General features: G+C 40.3%; 1 pseudogene; it reads right to left on the reverse strand.

Annotated features, from left to right (window-relative positions):
- Positions 1–6,630: 6,630 nt before the first annotated feature.
- The window catches only part of LOC103508392, a 14,742-nt pseudogene continuing 5,650 nt past the window's right edge, over positions 6,631–15,722 (reverse strand).

Genomic DNA, 15,722 nt, shown 5'->3' on the forward strand with positions numbered 1-15,722 from the left:
AAAATTCTCCATAACTGTGTCTCCCTTTGACATTGACGAATTCCAGAATAAGCAGGCTTTAAACTTTATCTCTTCCTTCTGTCCTACCCTTCCGTTCGGTCGGCAAGCTTCTTGCTTGTAATAGGTAGTCCTATTTTAAGCGGGCCCGCGCCTTAGCCTTGGGCGCCGGGACTCGCGCAAGAATGTGTCCCTCTTGCGTGATTAAAGGTATAGAATTGATCCGACGACTTTCTACATCCCAAATTCTTTAAGTTAAACATACTCGCGGCCACTTTTGATAGAAACTCATTACGTCTTACGCGTCTACTTCTTTTCAAAAAAAAAAAAAAAAATTTTTTCTTCCACTATGGTTTCTATTTTTTTTTTTACCTTTATTTCTACCCATCGACCTAACCTTTCTTCCCCTCCTTATTCTCCTTTCTCTATTTTATCTACCTCTCCTTTCTTTTAATCCTAATCCTCCCTTTTTCCTGATTATTCCTTCTCTTTCCTCTCTATTTCCTCCTTTCTGCTACATTTTTCTCTCTCCCTCCTTCTCATTATTATTCCCCCGCCTCCTTTCTCTCTTTTTCCCACTTCGTCCTTCTCTCTCTTCTTCCACCCCTCCCTTTTCATCCCTCTCTTTCTCTCTCGCTCTTTCCCCCCCTCTCTCTCTCTCTCTCTTTCTCTCTCTCTCTCTCTCTCTCTCTCGTTCTACCTTCGTTGGCTTTTCAATGTTTTTTGCGTGGGTTCCCTTTTTGTTTTTCTCTCTTTTTTTTTCTTTTAATTTTTTTCTCATTTTTGTTTTTATTTATTTTGTGTGGATTATTTTATACACCCAGGAAAGTTTTTTTGCTTTCTATTTTATTATTATTTCAACTTTCGGAATTTTATATTTTCTACCCCACAAACTCGCAAACCCTGTCTGCTCCATACGACTCAAGTTCAAGTTTATGAAACGTTGCATATTGCATAGCTAAAATAAATGCTGGGAGAATTTATGGATGGGCGTGCGTTCTAATTTGTCGTATTTTATTTAACACTTAACCGTAAACCGAAATTTAGAGAGTGGGTGGAGGTAAAAATCTCGTAGTGGGGATAATCAGCTGATTAAAAAAATCAGCTGTTCGGATTAACCGAGAAAAAAATGGCGACTCTATCGTTAACCGTAGTCTAGAGCTTGGTTTAGTATGGCAAGAGGGGAAACGTAAACCTAAAAAATGGTTAACGCCCCTCACGTCATAAACACACTTCCATGTGAGGGAAGGTAGTGACCTTGACTAAACCGAACTTCGGTTAACGGTTGAGTGTTAAATAAAATGCCCCCATTGAGTTTTGATTGAGGAACGGAACTGAAATAAGAGAGAAAGACGGCAAGATAGGAGAAAGCCAGTCAAAAACGAACCTTATCTTTTTTTTTTTTTTTTTTTTTTTTAAGGGGTTTCTGACGACACATTTTTACTATTATATCTGTAGTAGTTGATGACCCGTCCTTTGCACGGGATCACGCTCAGACCATCTGGAACGTGTGCGCCTTGAAAAGCTTGAGACCTAGGTCTGACTTTCTGATAGACAGCGGTCTGTCAGATAGTCGTGAGTGGCTAGCCTGCTAAATATTTTTTTCCATAATGCGCTTGAAAAAAAGTGCAATAAGGGGGTATTTTTCCAATATCTAAACCGATCCGCGATCTTGAGTTAAGAATCTTAAGATTGAATTTCCGTGGAGAATCACATTCAAATCTGCAAGTAGGTACTAGATTGAAGACTCGGTAACTCTTAGAAGTATTGGATTGGCCAGCCTAGTTATCCACTGCACCTGGGACTTCACGACGATTGGGTCTCCGCCCCAAGTCCACCCGGAAGACCAAGGATCACAAGGATACCAAGGACTTTCGGCCAAAGATCGTCATCCCCGTTGCGACAACACCAACTCCGTTTTTTCGACCGTTACAGGTTTACTGGGTTAGTGGTGATTTTGAAGACGGACACGGAAAGTAAGTACGGGGTTAATCCTGGGTAAACTACTTACCTAACAATGTCAAAGGGTCCTCCGTACTGGCGAAGAACCCAGTCAGTCCCACCACCCATGGTTTGCCGTCAACCTGCCCAATCTCCTTGAAGAGGTTCTTCTGGTCTTCATCTGTCCAAAGGAAGTTGTATCCCTGAATACTGTCGGGCCACCATTTCGATGGGAACTTCAGAAACAGCTTGTCGATTGTTCCGATGTACAGGCCCTGGAAAATGGGAAAGAAATGTCGGCGTACTAATACTAATAATTGATAATAGTGCTCATTTATACTGCTCGCATAGGACTGAGAAGTCCCTTTCCTTCAGCAGTAGGTTACTACTATTATTGTGGTCAAATTCTCAAATTATATTGAGGATAAAATCCCATACCTAGGCTGGGATTGAACCCAGGCCCTCCTGTTTACCAGGCGAGCGCTTTGACCACTACACCACCGAGGCAGGTGAGTGGCCGGAATAATACACCCAAGATTCAAATCTGTTACCTCAATACCAGTCAGTTTCATGTTTGGGCTCGACCTGAACCACAGAGTACACCATCGTGAGGACATGTGTTTGTTCTTTAAAAGCAGAAGGAACCTTTTGAAAACTGCCAGCTAGCTAGGCTGGTTAGGGTTAGCTCTTCTTCTTCCTCTTTCTACTCTCTGTTTAACGTCCCCTAGGCAGCAGACCGAAGTTCAATTCGTTACCTCAATACCAGTCAGCTCAAATTCGTTACCTTAATAGAATTTAGATTCTTCGGTGGCAAAGGCGGTACTAAGGTTATCATTTTGAACTTGAGAACTCCCAGAGGGTTAGGTTGAACACAAAAAAAGAGCTGTCTTTTTCATTGTCGCGGCCCTTCTGAATAATTACCGAAATTCGTTACCTCAATAGCAGTCAGTTTCTTCGGTGGCAGAGGTGGTACAAAGGTGATCAGATTGGACTTGAGAACTCCCAGAGACACCGTGATGAGAATTCTGTCAGCAGAATATTGAGTGCCGTCAGCACAAGTGACCAGCACGCCCTTCGGATCCTCCCAGTGAATTTTGGTCACTTCTTTCTTGAGGAGGAGCTTCTTGCTCAGATCGATTGGGGTCTGACCGGGCATTTGTTTCTGAAATAAAAGGGATTTTTTGAAGAGGTAGGATAGAGGGAATTGTAACTGATAAGTTCTTGTCGTCTGGAAATCGAAGAGAGAAGGAAGACGGGATAGGAGAAAGCCAGCCAGAGAGAGATTATCTGTTTAGAATAAAATCCGTTCAACCTTACAAAAAATAGAAGGACATTAGAAAGCGAGCTGTCCTGAGAACGAGCCTTACCTGTTTGAGATAAAATCCGTCCCGGACGGGAATCGAACCCCTTACCTATCGCTTACAAGAAAGAGGTGTCCTGAGAACGAGAACCTTATCTGTCTAGTACAAATTTCGCCCCGGGCGAGAATCGAACCTTCTACCTAGTGCATACAAGGCAAACGCTACCAACCAGGTTAACTAGGCTGGCTTACCCTCGATTGATTCAGTGGTTTGTGAAATACATAAGCTGTTCTGAGAACCAACCTTATATGTCTGGACTCATTTTCGCTCTGGTCGCGGGAATCGAACCCGCTACCTTTTGCTTACAAGACGCTCACCTGGTAAGACGCTTCACAACCGATTACATGCTCTGCATATTGCATTACCACGATAATTTCCAGGCTGTCATATAAAGTTTACTATAATCTGACAATTCTGACATGTTTTGTCCCATCAGTTTTAAGATAATTATTTATGCTGAACCCGTTTTAGAGAGAGGGAGGGAGAGAGAGAAAAGGAGGGAGTGAAAGAGAGGACGGGAGAGAGAGAGAGACAGAGGAAGGGAGAGAGAGAGAGACATACGTAATGTACAACTCATTGTCACCTTCTCTCTTCCTCCTCCCTTCTCCTTTTTCCTCCATTTTATCTCTCTCTAACTTCCATTCATTTCGGCCCTCTCCTTTCTCTCTCTCCCTTCCTCCCTCTCTCTTTCTCTCCCTCCCTCTCTCTCTTTCTCTCTTTTCCTCCCTCTTTCTCTTTCTCTCTTCCCCTCCCTCTCTCTCTCTTTCTCTCCCTCCCTCCCTCTCTCTCTCTCGATTACCCTTCCTCTCATTTGCGCTATTTTCCTCTCTTTCTGTCGCACCTCTCTCACTCTCTTTCCTCACCCTACTTTCCCCCCTTCACCTGTTTCCTCGTTTGAACTCCTCTCTCCCTCTCCTCTTCTTCCTCTTTCGCTTCCCTCTTTCAATCCTCTCTCTCTACCTCTCTCTCTCCCTTTTCCCCTTCCCAGTTATCTCACTCACTCAAATTCACCCTTGTAATTGACATAACTTTATTGACGTCACAGTGCTGAAAGTCCGATAGACAGAGGAGGTTGCTAAAAAAAAACTTTGACTGCGCCATTTAACAAAGGACCTTTTTTTAAAGATGGAGATTGATAGATAGAGACAACTGTAACTGCTAGGGTCTTATAGTCAGAAAAGTGAAGAAAGAAGGAAGACATTATAGGAGAAAGCCAGCCGTTCCGAGAACGAACCTTATCTGTTAAGGATAAAATCCGCCCCGGGCGGCAAGGGTGTTACCTACCTGAAATCTCTAGTTGGAAAACTACTTGTACCTATGTTCTTTTATGCACTGTTGCCACTACGGGATTCCAGGGTTGCCACCTTTCCCATCCGCCACGCAAACTGTTGCATTATTTATCACACTGGGAAAAATTTCTATCTCTCTCTCCCTCTCTCTTAAAAAAAAAAAAAAAAAAAAAAAAAAAAAAAAAACATAGCATAAATAGAAAAAAAAAAAACACAAAAACATAAATAGAACAAACCTAACTGAAAAAATGGAAAAAAATAAAAACCATCAAAAAATCCCATCAGAAAAATCTTCAACAGCATCTCTGGAGAACACGGTCATGTTATCTAGAGCACATGCAACCTTTCCTGCGAAGGTATAAGTTTTCCGTGACCCCCTCCCTCAAAAAAAAAAAAACAAGTTTTTTATGATTAAATTTGAATAGTTGGAAATTACTTTGTGGATTAACTTAGCTCCAGTATTATGAAATCTTCGATCCCATTGGTTACCAGTTTGTGATGTACCCGACCACCCATTCTGTCTTCAGCCACCAGTATTATGAAATCTTCGACAACTTTTCTACACCTACATGCTACATGTACGTATTAATAATTACACCTATGTACAGAGGTAAACTAAAGTAGGTACTTATGAATTTATTATTACTACTTTGCATTGTTTTTTACCTCAATCCCCCGCACTAAGGTATGTAATATATACGAGTAGTTATGCTTAGTTATTGTTACTGTAGATAATTTGCCTTGTTTTGTTGTTTGTTTTTAGCCTCATTCCGCCCGGACTATTTATTCATAATTATTGTGCATTGTTTTCCACCACACTCATCCCGGACTAGTTGATTGCTCATGTTACGGTTTAATGTCCCATATAGGAAGGTTCAAAAGTAAAGTCCCATATAGGGAGGTTCAAAAGTAAAGTCAAGTCACTTTTAGATTGGAGGGTAGCGCGTTTGCCTTGTAAGTTGTAAGACATCTCCACTAATCTTTTCTTCATTGCGCATTGCATACTCAAATAGTTTCACGGCGCTCATACAAATTGAATTTCTAAACCTACATTTCAGCCAGCCTAGTTAGATTGGAAATTAGTGCGTCTACCTTGTAAGCGCTAGGCCGCGGGTTCGATTCCCGCCCCGGGCGAATTTTATCCTGATGGGATAATGTTCGTTCTCGCCGGAACGGCTGGTTTTCTCCTATCCTGTCTTCCTTCTCTCTTCAATTTCGGGACGATAAGACCTTAGCAGTTACAGTTCCCTCTGTCAAACGCCACTTAAAAGAAAGCAAAAAAGTGTGGACGTCCAAACCGGAATCTCTTAGGTTGAAACTAATAAAAAAAAAGTCACATAAAATACGGCATTACCTGTAGGAGCCCCGGAAGTGCGGGTTGGTCCCCCAGGAGCTATGTAGACATCGGGTAGGTTCGGGAATCGTCACCTTAGGACCGACAAAGTGTCGGATGAGTTTCATCGTGTCGGCCTGGATTTGATCCAGACTCAGCCCCTCCATGAATCGCGCTGTGGGACCCGTGATCCAACCTGGGAACCAAGCGGACACATTACTATTATATCTGTAGTAGTTGTTGACCCGCCCTTTGCACGGGATCACGCTCAGACCATCTGGAACGTGTGCGCCTTGAAAAGCTTGAGACCTGGGTCTGACTTTCTGACTGTGAGTGACTCTAGTGTGGCCTATTTTTATCCTGCGTTACAGCTTACACCTCAGAAACTTCGGCCTTTTTGTGTACAGGTTTACTGGGTTAGTGGTGATTTTGAAGACGGACACGGAAAGTAAGTACGGGGTTAATCCTGGGTAAACTACTTACCTAACAAAATTTGGCTCAATAAGATAATTTTGCAGGTAGATCTCTTTCAGCCGCGACCCCCAGGCCCCAGGTTTAGAACCGTTGATCCAGAGCATGTTGTAGCATGTCTCTATGGTGACTTTTTCACTTCACAAAATGGCGGCTCGTTCACGGGTGGTAATTGCTGTGAAAGAGGCCTGATTTTCCCAAAGGATGTTTCAACCACTAATACAAAAAATACAAAATTGAGGAAAAGTACTCAATTTATTCACTATATTTATTTATAAAACTATATTACATAAAAAAAACTTCTTCAAAGTTGGAAGAACCAAGTAGGGTTCCCATGACCGCTGCCAAGTTCCCCCCGCTGAATAGCGAGGGATATCCTTTGTGTGAAAAAGGCAGCGGCCTTTTTGTCTCCCGTTGATTACATCAGCCGCTTTCGAGACAAAAAAAAGTATTTGAAATCTACAAAGTTAACTCAAACAGTTCTAATCCTTCAAGGTCAATATCCTGTCCGCCTCTCGCCACCCGGTTTCGACGGCGCCATTGACTGTCGAGTATTGATGCTCACTGGTCGCCTCGCCAGCGAATAGGAGAACAGGTTTGCCCTGTCCGTTGGAAACCGGGGCTCCCAGGTCTGCAGCGCTCGTGTTCAGCCGCTCCGTTGTCAGCGATCGACAGCTGTGGAATAGAAGAAAAAAAGTAAAAAACTCACAGTATGGGCTAAAAATCAATTTTTTGGAATCAGGGGGCCCTAAGACGGATATTTACACCCACTTCTCGATTTTGAAAATTTGAACTGTCTGTAATAGGTTCTCATTACCTTGTAATCCTTGTATCTTGGCACAGATTGTCCTAAACTTTGTAGTCTTTGTAGCGACTTCTGCGGGACAAGAGCAGATACGGCCACAAGAAGGAGAGTAGTGACGTCACGTGATAGAAGTGTGGCTGTCATGAACGGAATTACCATTATGGGAAATCTTTGAACTACAAGCTCACGTGACGTGACGTGAACAGCGCCGCAGGCAAATTTTTTGAAAATTTTGGTCTAACATCTTAAGAAAATCATAAAATCGAGAATTTGGCGAATTTGTCCAGAAATCCCTCAAAATTGCCTAAAATCCCTTAAAATGATCGAAAATCCCTTAAAATCCCTCATTTTTTTTATCCTAGACGGACCCGAAAAATCCCAGAAAAGGGATAAAAATCCCTTAAGTAAGAACACTGATCCTGCCACTTAAAAGAAAGCAAAAAAAAAAAGTCTGGACGTCCAAAGCGGGTTGAAACTAATAAAAAAAAGTCACATTATAAAATACGGCTTTACCTGTAGGAGCCCCGGAAGTGCGGGTTGGTCCCCCAGGAGCTATGTAGACATCGGGTAGGTTCGGGAATGGTCACCTTAGGACCGTGATTATCAGCTTGTGCTTCTCCGGTGCGTCTGCAAAAGAGGAAACAACAAAAACAGTTATGTAAAGGTGTGTCCACCATTCATAGTCATGGTGGAGACTTGAAATTTGGTATGTAGCTGTCAAATGTGACATTTGGTTAATATCGGTGCAACGGTTGGCGGCATTTTACCGCTTTCTGGTGGTTTTCGGTGTAATTTAACAATATCTCGGGAACGGTATAAGATAGAAACTTGAAATTTGGTATGTAGTTTACAAATGTGACAAGGATGCAACACAAAAGGTTTGGTTGAGGTGGTTGCTGCGCTTGGCGGTATTTTGACCGCTTTTGGACAGATTTCGACCGTTTTTTTGGCGGTTTTCAGCTATAGCGCCTGCACCAACGATTATCAGCTTGTGCTTCTCCGGTGCGTCTGCAAAAGAAGAAACAACAAAAACAGTTATGTAAAGGTGTGTCCACCATTCAGAGTCATGGTGGACACACCACCACCACCACCACCACCACCACCATACATAAGGTGTTTCCACCATACATAGTCGACGGCCCTCGCGTCCAATATGTATTTTGGACACATTTTCAGTGTTGCGTCGAGACTCTGATTCCGAATGTCTGACGCTCAGAATGTCTGACAGACCGAGGTCTGTTCAAAGGTCTGAGAGTGAGTGGCCGGCATCCTTAACAGATAAGGTTCATTCTAAAAGACGCTCTCCCATGAGAAGGAAGCGCCAGGTCCCGAATTTTATTCCCATACAGGACGAACTTTACCCTCTTTACAAGGTTCGTTCTCGGAACGGCTGGATTTCCCCTATCCTGTCCTTCTTATGATTTGGATTTCGGGACGATTAGACTTCGGTTGTTAGAGTTCCCTCTTTGAAACCTCTTTAAAAAATAATTAAAAACAAACAAACAAATGATGTGAGGAAAACACAACTGAATACTTAATGTGGGAAATCGTGAGACTGTGAGAATCTTGGATATCCGTGTTGTCATGTTTTCATACACTGAAGAAAATCGAAATCAAGGAATAATTTTTTGTGTTTTAAAACGATGCATATTTTAATGCATCATGCATTATTTATTCTTATCCAAGGAGTATATGTTTTTTTAGTCCTAAACTAAAATGGACGCGGCACATAAGGGATCAAAAGAGACCGCCTTAACATAATAACATTATGTTTTTTTTTTTTAATCTAAGGAACTGGTTCTGTAGTTTTTTCATTTTTTGGTTATGGGTAGTAAGTACAATAGTTGTAAAAATGGAATCGTAAAAAAAGGCATTTTTTTTCATCTTAGCGGAGGTAGTTTTCTTAAAGAATTAATAATAATAATAATAATAATAATAATAATAATAATAATAATAATAATAATAATAATAATAATAATAAAGAAAGCTAAACTCACCAGCACACAGAATCAGCGGCACCAGGGATCCAATGCATAGTACGAGCGCCCAAGAAGGCATTTGACTTGTGAGAGGCTAAATTAAATTAATTTAATAAAAATAAAATCAAACAGAATTTATTTATTTATTTGTTTACACGCTTTAAATTGAGAAATTTTAACAGAGGGCCGATAACTAGAGCGACTAGCGGACTGTAAATTAGGAATTAGGTATAACCTATAAGTCTCATCCTATCAGTGTGGGATATAATTATGTGAATGAGGTATGTAACTATGTATGTTCTGTTCTATTATAAACTCCGTGGAAAATCAAGAAAAAGAAAAAAACATGCACACGCACCTAAATATTGCATAGAAGAACATAGGCCAAACCCACTAAACTATCAGTTGTTGACGCACTACAAAAAAGAAGAAAAAAAGTGCACACATGCAAAAAAAAATTGCCGGTTCGAAGTAGGAAATGGCACGATTCCACAAGGGCCGTCCTCAGGGAGTCTAGGCCCATTTGGCCCAGCTTAGTTCCCCCTGAACAAGAAAATATTTGCAGAACTCATTTCGAGAAAATATTAATTTGCAGAAAACAATAATTACTATTTTCCATTAGGCGCTTTAACACTTGCTTTTTGTAAAATACTAAGCTCAATTTTGTTTCGCAATCTGAGACGATTTCCCCTCTTTCAAAGGAAAATAGGGGAATTAAAAACGGCGGTGGAACACTCATCTTTTTTTTTTTAAAAAAAAAAAAATAGTTCAATCACTAGGTGGCGTGGTAGCGCCTGTACTAAACCATTGGAAATCCAAGATGGCGTCTTCTCAAACCTGACAAGTTATTGGGATTTGGGCTTCAGAAAAGATTTGTAATTTGTAATTTATTTATTTAAAGTTAATACAATACAGGCAATTGTCAAAATATTACATAATGGCAACACCCTATTACATTATAAACACTGTATGAAATAACAAAAGTGATGTAAAGAAGAAGGAATTAAGGAAGAAAAAACAATATTAAAAATAATAATAATAATAAAATAATAATAATAAAATAATAATAATAATAATAAGTCAAACAATAAGAAGAAATAAAATAGAAGAATAGATGAAATAATTTCAGATTTCCGAGAGGAAAATGAGCGTATTTTTGCAAGGACGGGCTCATTTTCTGAGTTGCCCCCCCCCCCTTAACCTGTGAACGGCCCTGAATACTGTTGTTGTTCCATTCTACTCTATTATCTTATTTCTAATCTATCTCATTAATAGTGAGAATTAAAGTTCAAGTTCCATATTAAAATAATTGCCTCAAACGTTCAGGGTGGTCAAAAAAATTTACAATGTTCTAATTATTATGAAAATAATTGCCTCAAATATACAGGGTGATTGGTTCGATTTCCGCCCGGGGTAGATTTTATCCTTAACAGATAAGGTTTGTTCCCGGAATGGCTGGCTTTCTTCTCTCTCCGTTTCTTTGCTTTCGGGACGATAACACCTTGGCAGTTACAGTTCCCTCTATCAAACCTCTATTTATGTGTTTACTATTATTATTATTATTATTATTATTATTATTATTATTATTATTATTATTATTATTATTATTATTATTATTATTATTATGATTGCATATTAGATAGGTAGTTAGGTATCTACAAAGTTATCAATTATCTATCAATGTTGCGGACAGGATGTTACTTCGTTGCTTGTCACGTGTTTCAATGCGGGGAATGAGAATTCTAATAACAGACATTAGAATTAGGAACGAGGCATTAGAATTATATTAGCTTTCTGTTAGAATTAGAAAATTTCCCTGTTCGTACCTAATTATCAAAAAAGAAGAAGAAGAACAAGAAGAAAAAGAAAAAGAAAAAGAAGAAGAAGAAGAAGAAGAAGAAGAAGAAGAAGAAGAAGAAGAAGTTAGAAAACAGATTAAACAGAGTTTGACCATGACTTTGGACTCGTATCAAGCGCGCCGGGAGGCGCGCGAACGTCAAGAGTTCGCAGCACCGCCCGGCCTATAGATTAACACAAAACAGAATATTATGTACAGTAAAAAAAAGTTATTATTATTAACCTACGACCTAAATTGATAACAGAAAATGGAATATAGTCTGTCGGCAATCAATAAATATACCTACCTACATCATTGGATTCTGCCAATTCATAATTTACCTAGGTATTTCATATATTATTTTACCTACCTATGTTATTAGTTGAATTTGAGCTGTTACCTACCAATCTAATATATAACAAGCAGGGTCCGTCCCTCCGGGAATTTTTTAGCCCGTAGTGGTTAGAGAAAATCAGTACCTATGTACCTACCTAATTTGTTTAATATTCAGTTTATTATTATTCTTGATTTGATTTTTTGATTTAACTTTTATGTAATGATTTAAAATCAAGACTAGAGCCCGTTCTCCCTTTATTCCCAATATAATGTTCAAGTCACCCATCCATTTATTGGGTTGGGTAATATCTCATTATCTTAATGTAAAATCTCTATTACCTATCTCTTTCTTTCTATTGAAAGAAAACATAAGAGCAACGTGGTTATCTCTCTCTTCCTCTCTCTATTTCCCTCCCTATTTCATTCTCTTTCTATATTTCCTCCTCTTTCGCTCTCTTTTTTTTTCAAGAAATCTGGGGTAAAAATCTTCAAGAGTAGCATTCCAAAAGAACGTCCTCTCGTGAAGGAAAAATAATTATTTTTTCACATATTTCTTTCTCTTTCGCTCTCTTTTTTTCAAGAAATCTGGGGTAAAAATCTTCAAGAGTAGCATTCCAAAAGAACGTCCTCTCGTGAAGGAAAAATAATTATTTTTTCAACTGAAAAACTGAAAAGAAAAGTATGAATTCTTTGTAGAAAAAATGAAGGGAAAAATTTGGAGTGAACATTCCACTACTTTCCTTAGGTAGGTTTCTTTTACAATTCCTGAGCTGAAATGGTTCTCAAAAACACACTGGTACAAAGGAAAAAGAAGTAGAAGAGGACAAAAAACTTGTAAAAAAAGGAAGACAAAACAAGTATAAGTATGTAGAAAAAAAGAATACAGCGAGAAGAAAGGAAGAAGGAGAGGAAGTGAGGGGTATCAAACTAGCGGGGAATCGAACCTTCTACCTAGTGCTTACAAGGCAAACACTACCAACCAAGTTAACTAGGCTGGCTTACCATCGATTGATTCAGTGGTATGTGAAATGCATAAGCTGTTCTGAGAACCAACCTTATATGTCTAGGATCATTTTCGCTCTGGTCACGGGAATCGAACCCGCCACCTTTTGCTTACAAGACGCTCACCTGGTAAGACGCTTCACAACCGATTACATGCTCCGCATATTGCATAATCACGATAATTTCCAGGCTGTCATATAAAGTTTATCTGACATGTTATCTGATAATCTGACATGTTTTGTCCCATCAGTTTTAAGATAATTATTTATGCTGAACCCGTTTTAGAGAGAGGGAGGGAGAGAGAGAGAAAAGGAGGGAGTGAAAGAGAGGACGGGAGAGAGAGAGAGAGAGAGAGAGAGACAGAGAGGAAGGGAGAGAGAGAGGCATACATAATGTACAACTCAATGTCACCTTCTCTCTTTCTCCTCCCTTCTCTCTTTTCTTCCATTTTATCTCTCTCTAACTTCCATCCATTTCGGCCCTCTCTCTTTCTCTCCCTCCCTTCCTCCCTCTCTCTTTCTCTCCCTCCCTCTGTCCCTCCCTCTCTCTCTTTCTCTCCCTCTCTCTCTCTTTCTCCTCTTTTTCCTCTTTCGCTTCCCTCTTTCAATCCTCTCTCTCTCTCTCTCTCTCTCTCTCTCTACCTCTCTCTCTTTCTCTCTCTCCCTTTTCCCCTTCCCAGTTATCTCACTCACTCAAATTCACCCTTGTAATTGACATAACTTTATTGACGTCACAGTGCTTGATAGATAGAGACAACTGCAACTGCTAGGGTCTTATAGTCCCAAAAGTGAAGAAAGAAGGAAGACATTATAGCAGAAAGCCAGCCGTTCCGAGAACAAACCTTATCTGTTAAGGATAAAATCCGCCCCGGGCGGCAAAGGTGTTACCTACATGAAATCTCTGCTTGGAAAACTACTTGTACCTATGTTCTTTTATGCCAGTACTGCACTACGGGATTTTTCCGAATGTCCACACGACACGATTTTTTTCCGAACGACAAGTGGGAACGGGCCTTAACCCGTTCTTTAGAGCTGTTTGTCTCTGCATGTAATCCCCGAAGTGGGCTTTTTGTGTACAACGGCGACAGGCCTTAGTAGGCGTCCACAACGGCGAACCGACCAGCGCAGCGACCCTCGCCTCGTCCCGACCCAAGAGAAAATAAACCATGCTAGTTGACAAATTCTTCCTCCGCGAACATATTCCCCATCAAATCGAACAAAGTGTAGCTGACCTCATCGCTTGAAAACTCTCTATCGTAAGATTCGGTATTAATAAAATACTAATAAACTGACAGTAAATGCCTTACTCATCACGAATGAAATCCCCGAGGGACCCATTGTAGTTGACAAAGTCACCCTCAATGAAGATCTCTTCTATCGCATCAAACAACGCATAGCTCACATCATCGCTGATCGGGGCTCCTGTGGAATTCAGACTGGTGAACGTGTAATCCTTACAGCTGTCATCCACCAGGTCGAACGGTTTGGCCATTTCGTACACAACGTTGCCTTTTTGGCCGTGTACCCACTGGGCGCCCATGTCGACACGATAGTCGCCCTCTGAGAACATAGTGGGTTAAGAAGATAATTTGTTTCTTTCTGACGAAGAGAACATAGGGGGTTAACTTAGAAGAGAATTTGTCTCTTTCTGAGAAAGAGAACATGGTGTTACCAATCAAAGACTTTTTTTAAGAGGTTTGACAGAGGGAACTGTAACTGCTATGGTCTTATCGGCCCGAAATCGAAGAGAGAAGGAAGACAGGATAGGAGAAAGCCAGCCGTTCCGAGAACGAACATTATCCCATCAGGATAAAATCCGCCCCGGGCGGGAATCGAACCCGCGGCCTAGCGCTTACAAGGCAGACGCACTACCAACTAAGCTAACTAACTTTTAAAAGTGCGATAATAAGTTGTAATAATATCCACTTAATAGTTGTGAGATAATGTTACGTATAGGTACTTGGGAAGTAGGCATTGGTAGAAACATTATTATCAATCTATAACTAGGTATATTCTATAGGTATCCCAATACTTTTTGTGACCTACCTAACCCACCTACCTTCGAGTGTACTAGTCCTAATGGCATGACACACGGCCTACATTAAAATTAAATGTACACTAATGGAAAGGCACTAAGTCTGCGTAGTGTGTCATTGCTACTTCCAACCTACCTTTATAGCTTACCTACCTTTAAAAACATCAACAACAACAATAACAACAACAACAACAACAACAACAACATCAACAACAAAACAACAATAGGATATGAGTATAGGAGTTGGGTAAAGGTTTGTGGAATACTCATTCATATGTTAATATTAATACAACTTACGGCTTTAAAAGCCATTTATTTTTACAATAAATGTGTCATAAATGTGTTAAGTGTGTCCTGATGGGTTACAAAACTTATGGTCGATTTCACCAATATTTTTTCAGCCTTTAGAAGAATTAAAAGGCTTGTTAAGCTAACAACCTGTTAAGTTCCATTTGATTTGTATAGGTTTAACAGAGCTGTTAAGCTAACAGGCTGTTAGGGGCCAAAAAGAAGGTTGGTAAAATCCACAATTACAAGTTACGTAATTCCGGCCACTCACTATCAGGTAGACCTGACAGGTACACCTGACAGGTACGCCTGATCCGGTCACCTGACACCTGATGAGCACACACACTATCAACTCTAACAGGTACCTATACCTGACACCTGATCATTTAGACCTGAGAGGTACGGCTGAAAAGGTCCGTCTGTCAGGTATACCTGATCAGCACACTGATCAGCACACTATCAGGTATACCTGACACCTGATCAGGTAGACCTTTAAACAGTGAGTTAGACCAGTACCTAACTCAGTTAGTACACCTTTAATAAAACTTATGTGACTTGACTTGGACTCGAACCACCAACCTCCAGATCCGAAGTCCAACTTGTTAATCACTGCACCACTGAGGTTGGTGTAATAAAATATACAAGGTACTCAATGAGTAGATATAGGTACTTCTCATCATTATTTTCAAGAGTCAATGACTAGAGTCTAGTCACTAGACCAGTGGTTCTCAAACTTTTTGCATGGCACCCCCTTTGGGCATATTCTCATTTTTTCACGCCCCCCCTACCTTACCCAACCCCTCGGTATATTATTTTTACCTATGGGTTTTATGGAATAACAAAACGAGAATTTGAAACTTTGATTTATTTTTTATATTCAAGTAAGTACCTAGGTTACCTATTTATATGTAGGTTTTATGAAATAACAAAACGAACCAACCTCAGTGGCTCAAGCAGAGTTGGAGACTAAGTAACTGGTAGGTAATTTTGGTATGAATTTGATTTTTTTATAGGAAAAGCTCGCCCCCAGATCGGAAGAGCGGTTCAGC

This window comes from Diaphorina citri, unplaced genomic scaffold (assembly GCF_000475195.1).
Source record: "Diaphorina citri unplaced genomic scaffold, Diaci psyllid genome assembly version 1.1 scaffold393, whole genome shotgun sequence".
Classification (NCBI taxonomy): Eukaryota; Metazoa; Arthropoda; class Insecta; order Hemiptera; family Psyllidae; genus Diaphorina; species Diaphorina citri.